Source organism: Scomber scombrus, chromosome 4 (genome assembly GCF_963691925.1).
Source record: "Scomber scombrus chromosome 4, fScoSco1.1, whole genome shotgun sequence".
In the NCBI taxonomy this organism is placed as follows: Eukaryota; Metazoa; Chordata; class Actinopteri; order Scombriformes; family Scombridae; genus Scomber; species Scomber scombrus.
In genome coordinates, this window is record NC_084973.1 from 25,744,647 (window position 1) to 25,758,699 (window position 14,053).

Consider the following 14,053-nt stretch of genomic DNA (forward strand, 5'->3'; position numbering starts at 1 on the left):
GGTGGTATATTTATTTAATGAATTGGATTTTGGGGTTCAACCAATTGAGCGTAAGACACTTGCAAAAACTGTCGAGTTTGCATTTAATCTCTCTACAGTGGGGAAGAGAAGGGGGAAAAAGCAGTCTTGAGAGTGCACATCTTTTCCAGCGCAACTCTTCTTCACTATACACACGAGTCAACTTTATTTCCGCCCGCCTGTCAAACTGTAGCTGTCAAACACGAGCTGAGGGGTTGAGCTCCTGCTGCTGCTCCGTCATTCAGGAAGTCCAGACCAAAAAACTGACAGCACTTCGAGAAGTCACACACCGACATCTTCAGACTTAAATGTCCTTGAAGTGCGTCCTGCTTCAATCTTCTTTTTTTATTTTTTATTAGAAGAAGAGGTGAGCTGCTTTTTGTTTCTCTCTCTCTCTCTCTCTCTCTCTCTCTCTCTCTCTCTCTCTCTCTCTCTCTCTCTCTCTCTCTCTGTGTTGTTGTATTGCTGTCAGTGTTTGCTCACCCCCCCCCCCCCCCCCTTCCTCTCTCTCTCTCTCTCTTCAATGGTTATCGGTTAAAAATGGCACTTCCTCTTGGTTTAACGGGGCTATACGCTACAGCTAAATATTAAAGTAAGACATGGTTATTTCTATGTTGCACCTGAAGTTTTAAATGGACCAACATCGCTTGCTTTCGACGTTGTTCGTGCTTGTTGTTTCAACGCCACTTCCACTCTTCTAAGAGCTGGTGAGTACATTTACAGAGAGCGGCATCGTTAAGTGCGTAGGTTTCGCTTCTTTTTTTTTTTCTTTAACGACGTTTAGTTAATTGATGTATCGCTTGCACCTGCTCAAAACATCGACACTGGCATGGCTTTTTTTGTGTGTGGATATGTACCGACGCTTTTGGCACTTTGGTTTGCTCCTCAAAAAGGGGGGTGAGTAGACTATGTAAGCAAAAAAACTGGAGGGGATGACAGGTTGTAATGAAGTATTGTTTCCTTCCCCCCAAAAAAAGCATGATAAACGCGGTTACATAGTCGCTAATGTAAACTCGTGTCGGAGGTGTTATTTTCGGCGTTGTCATGCAATGCAATGTGGGCCAGTCTGCGCGAGTGTCACATCCAAATTAAAAAAGAAAAAAAATGACTGTGGTATCTTCCATTGTATCCTACATTATTGTTGTGAGTGAGATTTCTTTTTACTATCAAACGCACATTCCCAATGGCTTTCGCGTCCACTACACATGACACGCACCACATTTTTTTTTACTACATTTACTACGCCTCTCTCTCCCTCTCCTTCTCCTTTAAACCAGTCGAGCATCTTTTGACACTTTAATTTTGCAATAATGGCTCGTAATTGTAATATAATGCAAAGACAATAACCGTGTGTCATTGATTTTTTCCCCCCTCTTCCTGCAGCGAAAGCCATAAGAGGTCATCACCTGCATGCTTAGACGGCGCTTGGTTAAATAATCCAGCGTTAAAAAAAAAAAAAAGTAAATGTAGGCTACCATGACGCGCTCGAAATGGCAGATGTAGATAGCAAGCTGTGCACTAAAACCCAAGCTGACCCAACATGATGTCATCTCTTGTGTGTGTGCGCGTGTGTGTGTAGAGCGCATGAGTGAGTGAGAGCCAGTAGCAGACCTGTGTGTGTGTGTGTGTGTGTGTGTGTGTGTGTGTGTGTGTGTGTGTGTGTGTGTGTGTGTGTGTGTGTGTGTGTGTGTTTCACTGCTTAAACTGTGTCATTTGTAAAGATTTATTTTAAGAAGAAGTCCACCCACGCAAATATCTGGCTTGGATCACCAGAGTTTAATCCCATATTATGACATTGCACCTGCATGTCATTCATATCATTTCTTTTTTTTTTCATAGTATATTCTGACTTTACCTCTCTGCTCAGGGGTGCAGAGAAGGTTTGTTGAGTGGACGAGAAACCCCATATTAACTCAGCTCATCAACGTTTGTTTAGTGGTGTCACAAAAAGTGGGAAATGTGAGTGATTTTTAAGGAACAACCATCAAGGTTTGTGTTTTTTCTTTACAGTATTCTTCCCTCTGTGGGTATAAAAAAAAGTTTTACTGCCGTATTTGTATTTAGCAGCAGACCTACTTTCTTTCAAACGGCAGGGATCTGTTGTGCAAGTCCTCTCCTTGCTTCATATCACCCATGCTTAGCATAGGCTCAACGGCCACCTATTGACCATGCAAATGAGATAAGGAACAGAAAGTGACACACTTCCTTATTAGTGATGGTATCTAGGGCAGTTCTGTGTTTAAGATTTATTTTGCTTTGATTGCTGTATTTTTTCCAGTAAATGTTTCAGTGTAGCCTGATAATACAAAGGTCAATATGTGCTGAATGCTTTCTTCTTGTAAAGTTGGACCCTATAGCAGGTTAGCCATGTCTGATGAGGTAGGTGACTTTTATGACCAAAAGTAAAAAGGCTTAGAAGTTGAAGATAATTGTTGTTGTTTTTTTTAAGGCTCACAATCAATAGAAATATGTCGTCACCTGCTGTAATTTGACCTACATTAAAACACAGCATATGTTAATGTGACAAGAAGCTCACTTTCTCTGTAGACAGGCTGAGGCAGTTATACACGTACTGCTAACAGTCATGGCTTTTTATAGAGCTGGGTGAGAGATTATTGAGACATTAGCCAGGGGTCTTCTCATGAATGTGCACAAATCCCTTTAAGTGTGTGTGTGTGCGTGCGCGTATGCTGATAGATTCACTCGGAGAGGACACATCAGCTGCTCTTGGCAATTGGCTGATGAGGTTGTCAGAGACAGGGGGTGGGGAGGCTGTCTTGCTCCCACTGAGGACATGTCCACACTGAGGGTAGACTGCGGTTTACACACACACACTCACACACACACACACACACATACACACACACACACACACACACACACACACACACACACACACACACAAGACGGGTTGTAATCAGGGTCAAGATTATCTGAAATCATATCTGTCAGACTACGTGTTTTGCAGTGCAATACTGAGAGGGGAGTTGTGTTGTATCAAGCATTATTCTCATTGTTCACAATGTTCTGGCCCATAAAAAGGTCTTGGCAGTTGAAACTTTTCTTTTTTCACCTCCTCCTAGTCTTCTTAAGGAAGTATTACTTGACTGGTGAAAGCCATAGGATGTGGGTGACAGCTCAGAGATAAAATATCATGACATTCCGTAATTCATTTGCAGCTGTGCGTGTGTAAAGTTGTTTGACACAGGTTTAAAAAACAAGTTAACGGGAAAAAAACATGCATGGTGTGATCGCTGTATTTTGTAATTCAAAGTGAGCTATCAGAGAGAGAGAGCTCGAGGTGACAGAAAGTTGGTTTGTCATTAGCACTACACAGAAACTGACTATGTCTGTGCAAGCATTGTTTTGTTTTACATCACAAGATCAGTGGTGTCAGATTCATTCCCTCTAGAGAGCGTGTTCATGTTTTTTGGTGGGAATGTTTGGCTAAAACAGAGAAGAAAAAGTGCGTTTTCAAATTTATCCAGTTTACTGTGGGCCTGGCTGGCATTGGTGGTAGTGGTGGAGGAAGGGGAGCAGAGGGAGGGTGTTAAATCCTGGCAGGAGGCTTAATCATGCCCTTCTCTGTAAAGGGGGTTTGGATTATCTGGGTGTGAGTAAAGTTTAAAATATAAAGCAGCAGAGGATGTGGGAGCTTCTCTTCTCAAAAACTCTTCAACCCCGCAAGTTAGTTTCAAAAAGAGGATAATACACAATAGTTACGGCTCGGTCACAAGAGTGTTCATGACAGCGACATTTTCCAGCAATTTTATTTTGAATACTGACTGTGATTGTGGATTTTCTCATGCAGACAATTTGTTTTTCTATAAGTTTAACTTTCATAGCAAAAAGTCAAAGTAACATGGCGAAGAACCTTAAGAAGATGATCCCCAACTTTAGTAGTTGACCTGGTTTGAGTATCTAATCCAACTTTGCCAGCTGCATGCCGTTGTTCTAACCTCTGATCCACAGGAGAGAATTGATCTTTATGGCAGCTGTAAATGATTACATTAACCTCAAGGACAGTAAATACACTCTAAAAATGGAAAACATCAATTCACACTCCTCAATCAAAGTTACAAAGTACTGCTTGACTGATACTAAATATCTATGGCCATGTCGATATTTAATAGTTGAAAGCAAAGTTTTTATGCCTCCACATGTTTTTGGGTTGTCCATCCCTTCTCGTAAATGTGATATCTCAGGAATGCCTTGAGTGAATTTTCATTACATCTGGCAAAAACATCTGCTTGGACTCAAAGGTGAACTGATTAGAATTTGGTGGTGAAAGGTCAAGGTCACTGTGAACTAACATAACTCAAGAATTCATACGCTGATCATGACCAAGGTTCACACAGATGTCTAATTTTATATCCAAAAGGTCAAAGGTCAACTTCCCTGTGACATTATAATGTTCTGCAAAAACACTTTTCCGGCCATTATTCAACGACATAACTCAGGAAAAAGAAGGGGGGATTGTGACCATATTTCACATTTGGTCAGATACTGAATTGGTGACACTAACATTTTGGGCCCAACTATACAAATTCTGTGCTGCTGTGTGTGAAGCAGAATTTGTAGCTTCTTTGTAGGAACATCTATATCTGAAGCATTGTCTACAAGGGTTCGATGTGTGCATGTGTAATAGTTGGGACATACGAATGAACTCAAACACATCATGCTACATCGTGCTCTGAGGATGTGCACTTGATCGATTCAGGCAAACAAAGCAGGCCCCACTAGTGTGCCACCACAACCTGAAAATGAGCCCTGACTGTTTTTGTTGTTTTGATGAAGTGATGAGATGCACCCCTCTACCAGAGAACATAGTGAACTGATCACTGTGCAGAGTCTGCTTATCACCTGCCTGTGAACATGCACATGATGTGGCTACTATCACAGATAATGTCGGCTGGATGTTAGAGGCAGGCATACAGTTATTTGGAGGGCGGGTGCTGGGGTGCCTCTGAATGTGTATTCTTGTTATCAGCAGCACCTTGTCCCAGTGCTGGTTAAACAGTTAAACAGTTACTGTCACTGGACTGCTCTGTGCCTCAATGGTAGCAGTGTAACAGTGCAGTGTACTGTATATAACATAACTCCTCAAGACCCAAGCCAAGTTCCCATGATTTGCTTGCCACCTGTTAATTAAAGTGAATGGGGTTTGCCCTGAAGTAAGTGAGCAAAGTTAGCCTCTTTTGACAGAAATGAGCTACACCTGGGGCCCATTTGAACCTGACTGGGCTCAACTAAGGTGGACTGACCCTTTGGACTATTCTTATTTAGTGACAATCTCAGCCTCTCCTAAACAGAGAATGGAGACACGTCTGGCTGCTGAGTCTTTCGTGAGTTTTGCTCAGTTCATATATTAGCGTGGATGATTTATCAGTGTAGCTCTACGCACAAACATGGCTTGTTTTTCTTCAGAGTGATTGTCCACGTTTCATTAATATGTACTAAAAGCTTCAGCAGTTTATATGTAAAACAAATAGTCACTGTTTCCCTGTAAAACACACCACAGTAGTTACAATTGTTGGTGTGACCTCTATGTACCCGTTTTGGCTTGTGCTTCACAGCTCTCCTAATGTGCTGTGGTGCCTAAAGAAATCTCTTTCAGTCTCAGCTGAATCCTGACTTGTCTAATTTAAGAACAACCAGAAGGCATACAGGCCGCCATGCGGCCTTACAGAACCTGGGCCTACTTTAATTAGCACTGAAAACAGTGCTTTGGACAGCCTCATCTGTCCCAGCTATTATCCAGCAAGTGATGTCTTACCAGAGTCTGCAACTCCTCCTTCCGCCCCCCTCATCAAGGCTGGGGTCGTGTGGATGTCGAAGTTAACAAGTTTACCTGCTCTGCTGTCGAAGAACCATGACAGGCCCACTGGTTGGACCATATGTCTTATGGCTTGCCACCAAGCCTGTAATGAGTTTACTGGCTGTGCACTAGATCAGCTCTACATATCTGTGTGACAGCCATACTGATATTTTCCAAAAGTTGAAACCCTTCACACCAGTGTAGACCGCCTCGGCAGGTTTTGTTTTGCATCTCAGGCAACCTGTTGAAGTGAAAAATGTACAGTTCTCCTCCCTGCTGACTAATCCACCTCAGCATCACCTGAACTTTTCCTCCAGGTCCATGTGATAGGAGGCTGACTTTTAAAAAATATATTAGAGAATTGTCGGTTTAGCCGGTGCTACAGCAGTTTGGTGGTTTATGCCACGGTAGCAGAGCGCATCAAATATTAAAGCGCTGCTGTCAGGCTTAATGTTCTGCAGTGATCTGGTTTAGCATGTCTAATATAGGAATGCTGTCTCAGATGACAAGGAGAATTATGCCCTCCCTACCCCCACCTCTCCTCTGCTAGCAGATGTGTTCATGCATACTGCTTTTAATGATGATTTCAAAAGACAGCAAAACTCTGCGCTGCTGCAAAATCATGGTCTTGTGAAGCCGGCGAAAGAGAGAACCAGTACAGATATTTGGTAACAAGATTAATAGTTAGTATAGTTGCAGTAGCACTTTATTTAATTAACCAATGGTGAAGACTGCATATACATACCCATGTTCACAGTGGGCGCATCCCTAAGCCGCCTTCTGGTGGGTATTACGGTAGTGTTTTGTGCCCAAGATAGACTCAAACATCTATCGTAATTAGATTGAAAGTGTGTGCTGGGAAAAACACTTGATGATCTTCAGCTCATAGGCAATATCTTTTTCATAATCCATCTGGTGGTCCATGTCCACTAAGACCAGAAAAGAAGGCAGAGTCATCGTCACAAACTCTTTCATCCGCATGTTACTTCTGCATTTGATGGAAACTGTGTATTCGCACCACTGACCGTGATAGGAGTCACAGGGAAAGATGTGAAATAGATCTAGTCATGGCCCAGCAGCTGGTGCAGACCTGAGTCATGGCCTTGGTCTACTGAAAGCTGTCTCTGAGGGTGGATGGGTGGGTGGGTGGGTGGGGAGGGTTGGGAGTCATGGCCCAACAGATGTCTCATCAACAACTGCCTCCCCAGTGAGCGTGCCACTTCTGCTGTTCAGTCGCCACCTTGCACTTCATCTGACCGTCCGATTTAGATCTTTTTGTGAGCACTTGGATCCAGCTCTCATCCAGTTTTACATCAGAAAACATTGCGCACGTTAAGAAGTATTTATTGAAGCGTTTGTGTCTATGTGTACATGCCAGCCTTTATGCACCTGGCAGGTTTCACACTTTTCATATGCTCTTCACCAGCGTGACATCTGGCTTGACTTGTTTACCGCATGCAATATCGATATGTTATATACCAAAATGCAGAACAGATTGGTCGTTAAATACATCATCCTTTCTTGTGCAGCACACGGACTGTTCTTCACCCCTTCATTGTTTTCTTCCAGCATACTAAGCCCTGTGTCATAGGAGAGGCATTTTGGCAAGTCAGCCTCACTGGGTGTGGGAGGTTAGCACGAGCGACTTGATTACAGCCCTTCATTAGAAGTGCGCCTCCAATCCTCTGGCGAGGTTGCAGCTGTGACCATGAGTTGCCCCTCCAACCCCCCACCCCCCTCCTCGTTCCAACCCCCATTATGTCCGGCTACATCTGTCTACAGCTCTCCTCATATGAAATCTGCAAGCCTCTATCTGCTCTTCCATGACTAGGCCAAGTTGAAGCGTTGGGGGAATTATGAGGGGCCATCATCATCACCCAAAGAGACATCCCCATTTCTGATGGCTGACTTGTCTTATCTCTGCCCACCACCACCCCTGCTGGGTCTGGGGCTTAATTTAGCTCAGCAGAATGAAGGAAAGGGCTTAGGCAGGAGTATTTTTAGCACAACATGGTTCACTGTAATAGGGGTCTTTAAAAAATTGAAAGTGTCATGTCACAGGCCTACATTTCGCCTCTATTCTGCTGACTCTCCTCTGCATGCAGCCGACTGGGAAAACTCCAGTATGCGCTGCTTGCTTAGCAGAGTGGGGCATGTCAACAAGGCTTAGGATGCATGATTGTGACGGACACATTTGCTGATGTGAGTAGGGTAATACACTGCACCGCGCTAGTCTATTTTTGGAGCTGCCTTTCGGCTGCCCAAAGCGTTTTGGTGTCTCACAGTTTTACATCACAATTTTTACTCAGCGCCTTTTTAGAACATTTTTTTTAATCGGGAATGTTTCTGAATTTGTCTTTCATTTCTTGTAAAGTGTCATCGCAGAGAACATTTCACTGGTGTGTCTGTTAAGCACTGCCATGGCAGCACAACAGCGGGGACTGTGGCCAACGTTGGCGTTATTTAACGAGCGCTGACAAGCTTTCATTCCATAGCATTACCAAATTATACAGGGCTTTTAAGGGTGACATCGCCTGGCAATATCGCACTGAACCTTTTCGGTCTGGCTGCCACCGAACCTGACGTAAATGCTTGATAACTCCTCATCTGTTGGGCTACCAGAGTGTGCGCCAAACCGACCCCCCCTTCAACCCCCTCCCACCCCCACACCAGTCCCAAGAGAAACTAGGCCTCTGCCCAAGCTCTGTGCAGCCCTAATGCGGTGACTGGACAGCCTCCATTGGGTCAAGTGGAGATTTGCCTCTGATGAATCTGGGGGAGATTGTGTTGTGCTCTCGCCATCCAGCAACGAGTTTTATTTTTTATTTTGTATTTAAGTCTGTGTCTGGCTGAATATGTTAACCACAGGATTCCAACCAACAATTTGTAACGCAAGACAACCTAAAGGCTAAAGCGTTAGGAAAGGTTATACCATTTCTGTTGATCCACTGGGCAACGCAGCTATTTCCCTGAATATTAGAAACATGTTTTTGACTTTATTTCAGCCTCCTCCTATATTGAGCTGCCATTATCTCTTCAACTGTTTTTTTTGTTTGTTTGTTTTTTTGCTAACCACTGATTCATCAGACTGGATGTGAATGGTGTGTCATGAGGCAAAAGAAGGCAATGAGAGCCAAACCAAGTACTTCTGCCACCCCTTTTCTTGCTTAATAGTCCATGCCAGGAAGTCTTTGTATGCATTTTGTGAACCCAGAGAGCCTGAGGTCAAACTGAACAATTGTCCAATTAAACTGTGACTTGGAGGTAAATGTGCCAGTCAACATCCCGCCCCGCTATTTCACTCTCTCATTCTTGGTTTTGTTTCCTTCTCTCACTTGCGCGCACACAAGCTCTCAAACACAAATGAACCAGATGCGCAGCGCTCCAAAGCCAGGAGGCCATGAACCCTGGGATAATTGCAGGGATGATATTGTCCCAGGGGGCGACTGAGGAAATGGTTAAATTATCAGGCCGTGAGGGTATCAAAGAAGCCGATACATGCACACACCCTTTCTGCAGCGGCCTGCATGACCCGTGTCCAACTATTGTTTCCTGGTGTTACACGAGGGGGGCTTCACCTATTGTACTTTCTTAACTAATTCACAGCGAAGGAGCAGGAAACAGGCCAATATTACTACCGGATTAGATTTCAAGGTTCAAGTTACTGTTCTCACAAATAATCACAGCAGGATTTTGTTGTTCCTCCACTTTGTGATCACTGTAACACACAAGGTAATTAGGTAGTCTTTCATTGATTAGCTTTGAGGGTGTTTCTGTTGTGTAGTAGTATCAGGAAATCCATATTATAGGGTATTGGCTGTGAAAATTAAAGAAGCTGGAACTGAATACTGATGTGAGAGCACACATAAATGTTGTAGGTCAAGATAATAAACATGATTGAGGGCAATAATGGTCAGCAAGTAGGGCTAGAGCCTTTGACAAAGAATGAGAGGCATAGATAGATAGAGAAAAGCTCATAGACAAGATGGATGTCAAGGAGCGTCAAGCGTGCGCACACATTTTTTCTCTCACTTTGATTTATTCAGCTCCGCGTTATAAATAAAAGGTGCCGTTATTAATTTATGGGCCTTCCTTTTTTCCCCAACAAATATTTGCAATATGAAGATATGTACCCAATCTATTATTGATTGGCAGCACACAAAGGACCGTCTAATCTGTGTGCGCTGGTGAGATCAGACTGCACAGATGAAGTGGAAGATGTTGCGGTGACAAAAATATAGTGAGAAGAAGCAGTGACTGCTCCATTTCCCAAAGAGACGGTGTGTGGGAGGTTGCAGAAGTTAATAGATAACCTGGCTGGACGAGATTGTAGTAATGGGTTGAAATTCATGGAAAAAGTATTTCATTTGACCTTTTTAGTAATCCTTTTGTGGTCTGTTCGTTACAGCCCTATTGAAAATTTAACATAGTGAGAACTTAAAAAGCTATAGATTGCCTTTAAATCTCTATTACAATTTCTCAGAACTCAAGTTAAACATCTGTATATTTGATTAACTATCTTAAAAGATGTAAGGTGTAAATATACATTTGAGCAGTGAGAACTAGTGTATTTTTGGCACTTTTGCTTAAAAAGTGACTGAAATTAATCAGTTAATCCTGTTCTCCCGATGATAGTAGAAAATGTTTTATTTATTTATTTTAAACTATCACTCAGCAAATGACAAACTGAACCAAGCACTTATATGATTTCAATATATTGTTGTGGTCTTTTTGTTCCAATCAAAGCCTTTAGCGCTTATTAAAGATAGCTTGTATGTGGACATTAGTGATGCACGGATTGTAGTTAGCCAATTACCGCGGGTTGGGCAGGTCTATGAATTATAGCAGGTAGGTTGCTGGTGATGAAATAATACGTCATAATGAGGAAAATATTAATTACATTCTCTAAAATGTGAACATAGCAGAGAGCAGAGCTGCGGCGCTGTCGTCTGCTGCTGCTCCGCTGAGTCGCAACTACAGGAACAGGAAATACTAAGAAATATACTGACACTAATATAATTATTTCTACAGTTATACAAGAAAGATATAATGGAGATATCAATGCACTCAGCATGATACAATCTTTCCAGACTGCACTGGTTATCAGGAGCAGAAACGGGACTAGGCTACGTAAATATGAAACTGTATCGCAGAGGCTCAATGCACTATTTAAAAGCATTGAAAGCAGCATCTCTAATCTTTAAAGTAAATTATAAAGAAAACATTCATACATCAACAGAGGTGGATTTAGTGATTTAGCAGCGCCAAACAAGCTCTGTCTTGAAACAACATGTCTTGATTTTGGGACAGTTTACATTCACTTCAGGACAGTTAAAATTGTTTTACAGGACGGTTGCGGGACAGTTTTGATAAAAGTTAGTCTGGAGCCCTTCAATTAATAGATTATCAACATGGTAATCAATATTACCATGTTGATTCAGATATGTGGGACAGTCTTAACTCAAACACGTCCACAAACAGAAACTCATATGAGCACATATGGAAGACACTGAACTTACAAAATGAGTTGTGTTGATGGCTGTTTGTGCGTCAGAAGAGCCACAAGTTACTTCAGGAGCTGGTATTTGGAGGGGGCAGATCTTTATTTGATAGTGCCTGGCCTAACCCAACCCAAACTGTTGCCTGTGGTTACATCTGTTTTAACGGGCGGTTTCACAAACAATCATCGAAGAGAACCCACTACTGTTTCAGTTTTAAAGAGCCCAGCGCTTTAGCTACAGTTGGCATATTGTCGCTCATTGATTCTTCTTCTTCTTCTTCTTATGTAATTGGCTTGACCACCCACAGCCTGTATCTCTTTCATACAAATGCTGTAAACAAACACAAGGTTTTAGTCGTGTGTTAAACCACTATAGCGGATATAGTGGATGTCACCTTTTACAGAAAGTTATTTGCGTGGGTAAACTCTATCCTCCGCAGGGCAGATTTTTTTTTTTTCATTATTTACTCCTCCTCTCTTTTTTCTGTGTGTGTGTAAAAAAAGAGGCTTGGATGAATCAGTACAGATCTAAAAGAGGAAGGGGGAGGCTAAGTTCTGAGCCTGAATTAATTCCCAAACTAATTGCGGGCAGACTTTACAGGGGATAAAAAGCTGAAATCCTAGGGCCTAAAACCCATGGGCCCTCTCCCACTCTGTGTAAACCCCCGTGATGATGTACATAATTTATACTGTCAGTGTATATTTGAAAAAGAAGAAGAGGAAGAAGCAAAGCACAAGGGAAATGACTCAGTGGCCTAGATGCATGTTTCCTTTTTGGGGTTTCCTCTGCTTAATTTCCTCCTTCGATCTTTCTCTTTCATTTCGGGTTCATCGTTCTCTCTTTCTCTCTCTTTTGAAAAAAGCAGAGGAGGAGAGAAACGGTTGTAGGTTAGCATGCCAAGGCTTCTCCTGCCGCGTCGCATCCATTGAGGCGTCATAGCTGGATGAATCAAATTACCCACCACCTTCTCATGCCACGTCTCTGCTGAGGTGTTATGATGATCGAGCCGTTTCCGTGTTAACTCCGAATCCTCTATCGCACTGATAGAAAAGCAAACAATGGGGGCACTGTGTCATGTTGTCCATCCATTAGCAAGCATGAGTTTTTTCTGTATGTATCGGTGTGTTTCTCGCAGACTTTGACACACAACCCCCTTCGCACCCACCCCATTGTCTTACTCTCTTCACGGTCAAGTCGTTTAGAAAATGGTTCCTTGTGATACACTAGAGCTTGCAGGACATTTTTATTCAGTCTATTATGAGGCTGACAGCTCTGGGAGTCCTAGCCATAAATGTATAACAGTGAATCACAACATCCCCTGCCGTCCTGTGAGGCCCTGGCGAACGGCTGCATGACATCATCATTTTCCCTCCAAGAACACGGCCTTCGAGAAAGTCAGAGAGGGCGTCTCATCCATCCAGCATAGATGGTCTTACATGAAATCCATTCACTGAGCTGTTTGGGAGATTTAGAGTGGTTCATTACGTTGGCTTTGTCTGGAGGGCAGTCTTGAATTCGGCAAACCTTGGTTGGCAGATTAAGGAAGGAAGGATGGAAGGAAGGAAGGAAGGCCGTTTTTGAAGGGATTATGATACTTCCTCAGACGAAGGGGTCTGAAGCTTTCGTTGTCATTTTCTTTGGGTGTCCTGCACCAGATCCCAAAATAAGGGCAAACCTTTTACTCATACTATCCTGGATCCAAGTGTAAAGGTGGTCACATGCAAGAACAGCCTTTTCCATTCATGGCTCACTCACTCAACTCATCTGTTAATTTGCTTCTCTTTTAAAATTTGATTCAGAAAAAAAACAACAACTCAGCAAGCGGCATCTGCATCTCCTCCTCACTGAAATAATTTCTCTTTTTGCACTGCTGTCACTACAGACCATGCAATAGGCTTCTATTAATCTTTGCGCTGCTCTTGATTGGAAAATCCTGTTGGGCTTTAGAGTAGCACTTCACTCTCCGCTCAGCCCTCCCCTTATACACACACAAATATGCACACACACACACGCATACACACGCTCGGAGCTGAAACTAGATCAGCTGGTGTGTTCTTTGATGAGTAGTAGACGTTGTCCTTCTGTCTCTGTGTATGTGTGTGGGTTGTGTGTGTGTCTATGTACATTGTGATTGAATGACTATAGTGCTTCATGTAATGATTACATGGGTGTTTCATGTATATATATGTGTGTGTGTGTGTGTGTGTGTGTGTGTGTGTGTGTGTGTGTGTGTGTACATGTGCTCAGCTAATGTGTATTTGCACATTTTCTATAATACCCTCAAACTCTCTGCAGCATGATGACTCACAAGCCGCCGGTTTATGCTTTTGACCACCAGCAATTGTTACTGTAGTGTTAGGGGTGCAGCGACCACAGTCTCCTCTGAAACACACACAAACACATACACACACGCACACACAGAGAGCGCTCAAGTCTTTGAAGAGCCAGAATAGTTGATGCAGGGGCTAAAACCTTGCCATGACAAAATGGGTGGAACATAGTTAATCTATATCAGCTGTCATGTCGTCTTGATATCAAACAGCATCAGACTGATTACTTTCATCACCACACTGCCAATACATGTGTGTGCGCACCTGAATATTTGTTGCATGAAACTTACATCTTCAATCATTGTGTGCACATTTGCCTTAGTACATTTTCATATTGTGTTTTTTTTCCCCTTCATTGTCTATGAATGCATGCACACGTGTGACTC

The 14,053-nt window shown here is 42.8% G+C and overlaps 1 protein-coding gene across 2 annotated transcripts in view; it reads left to right on the top strand.

The window, feature by feature from the left end:
- taok3a (TAO kinase 3a) overlaps positions 1-14,053 on the top strand; it is a 73,510-nt gene continuing 59,457 nt past the window's right edge. The window contains exon 1 of one of the 2 annotated variants that reach the window (XM_062416982.1): positions 1-385. The gene's annotated coding sequence lies outside the window, so the exon portion shown is untranslated. Of the gene's footprint in view, positions 386-560; positions 726-14,053 lie in introns of those variants that run through there. The other variant, XM_062416981.1, reaches the window with a different exon arrangement.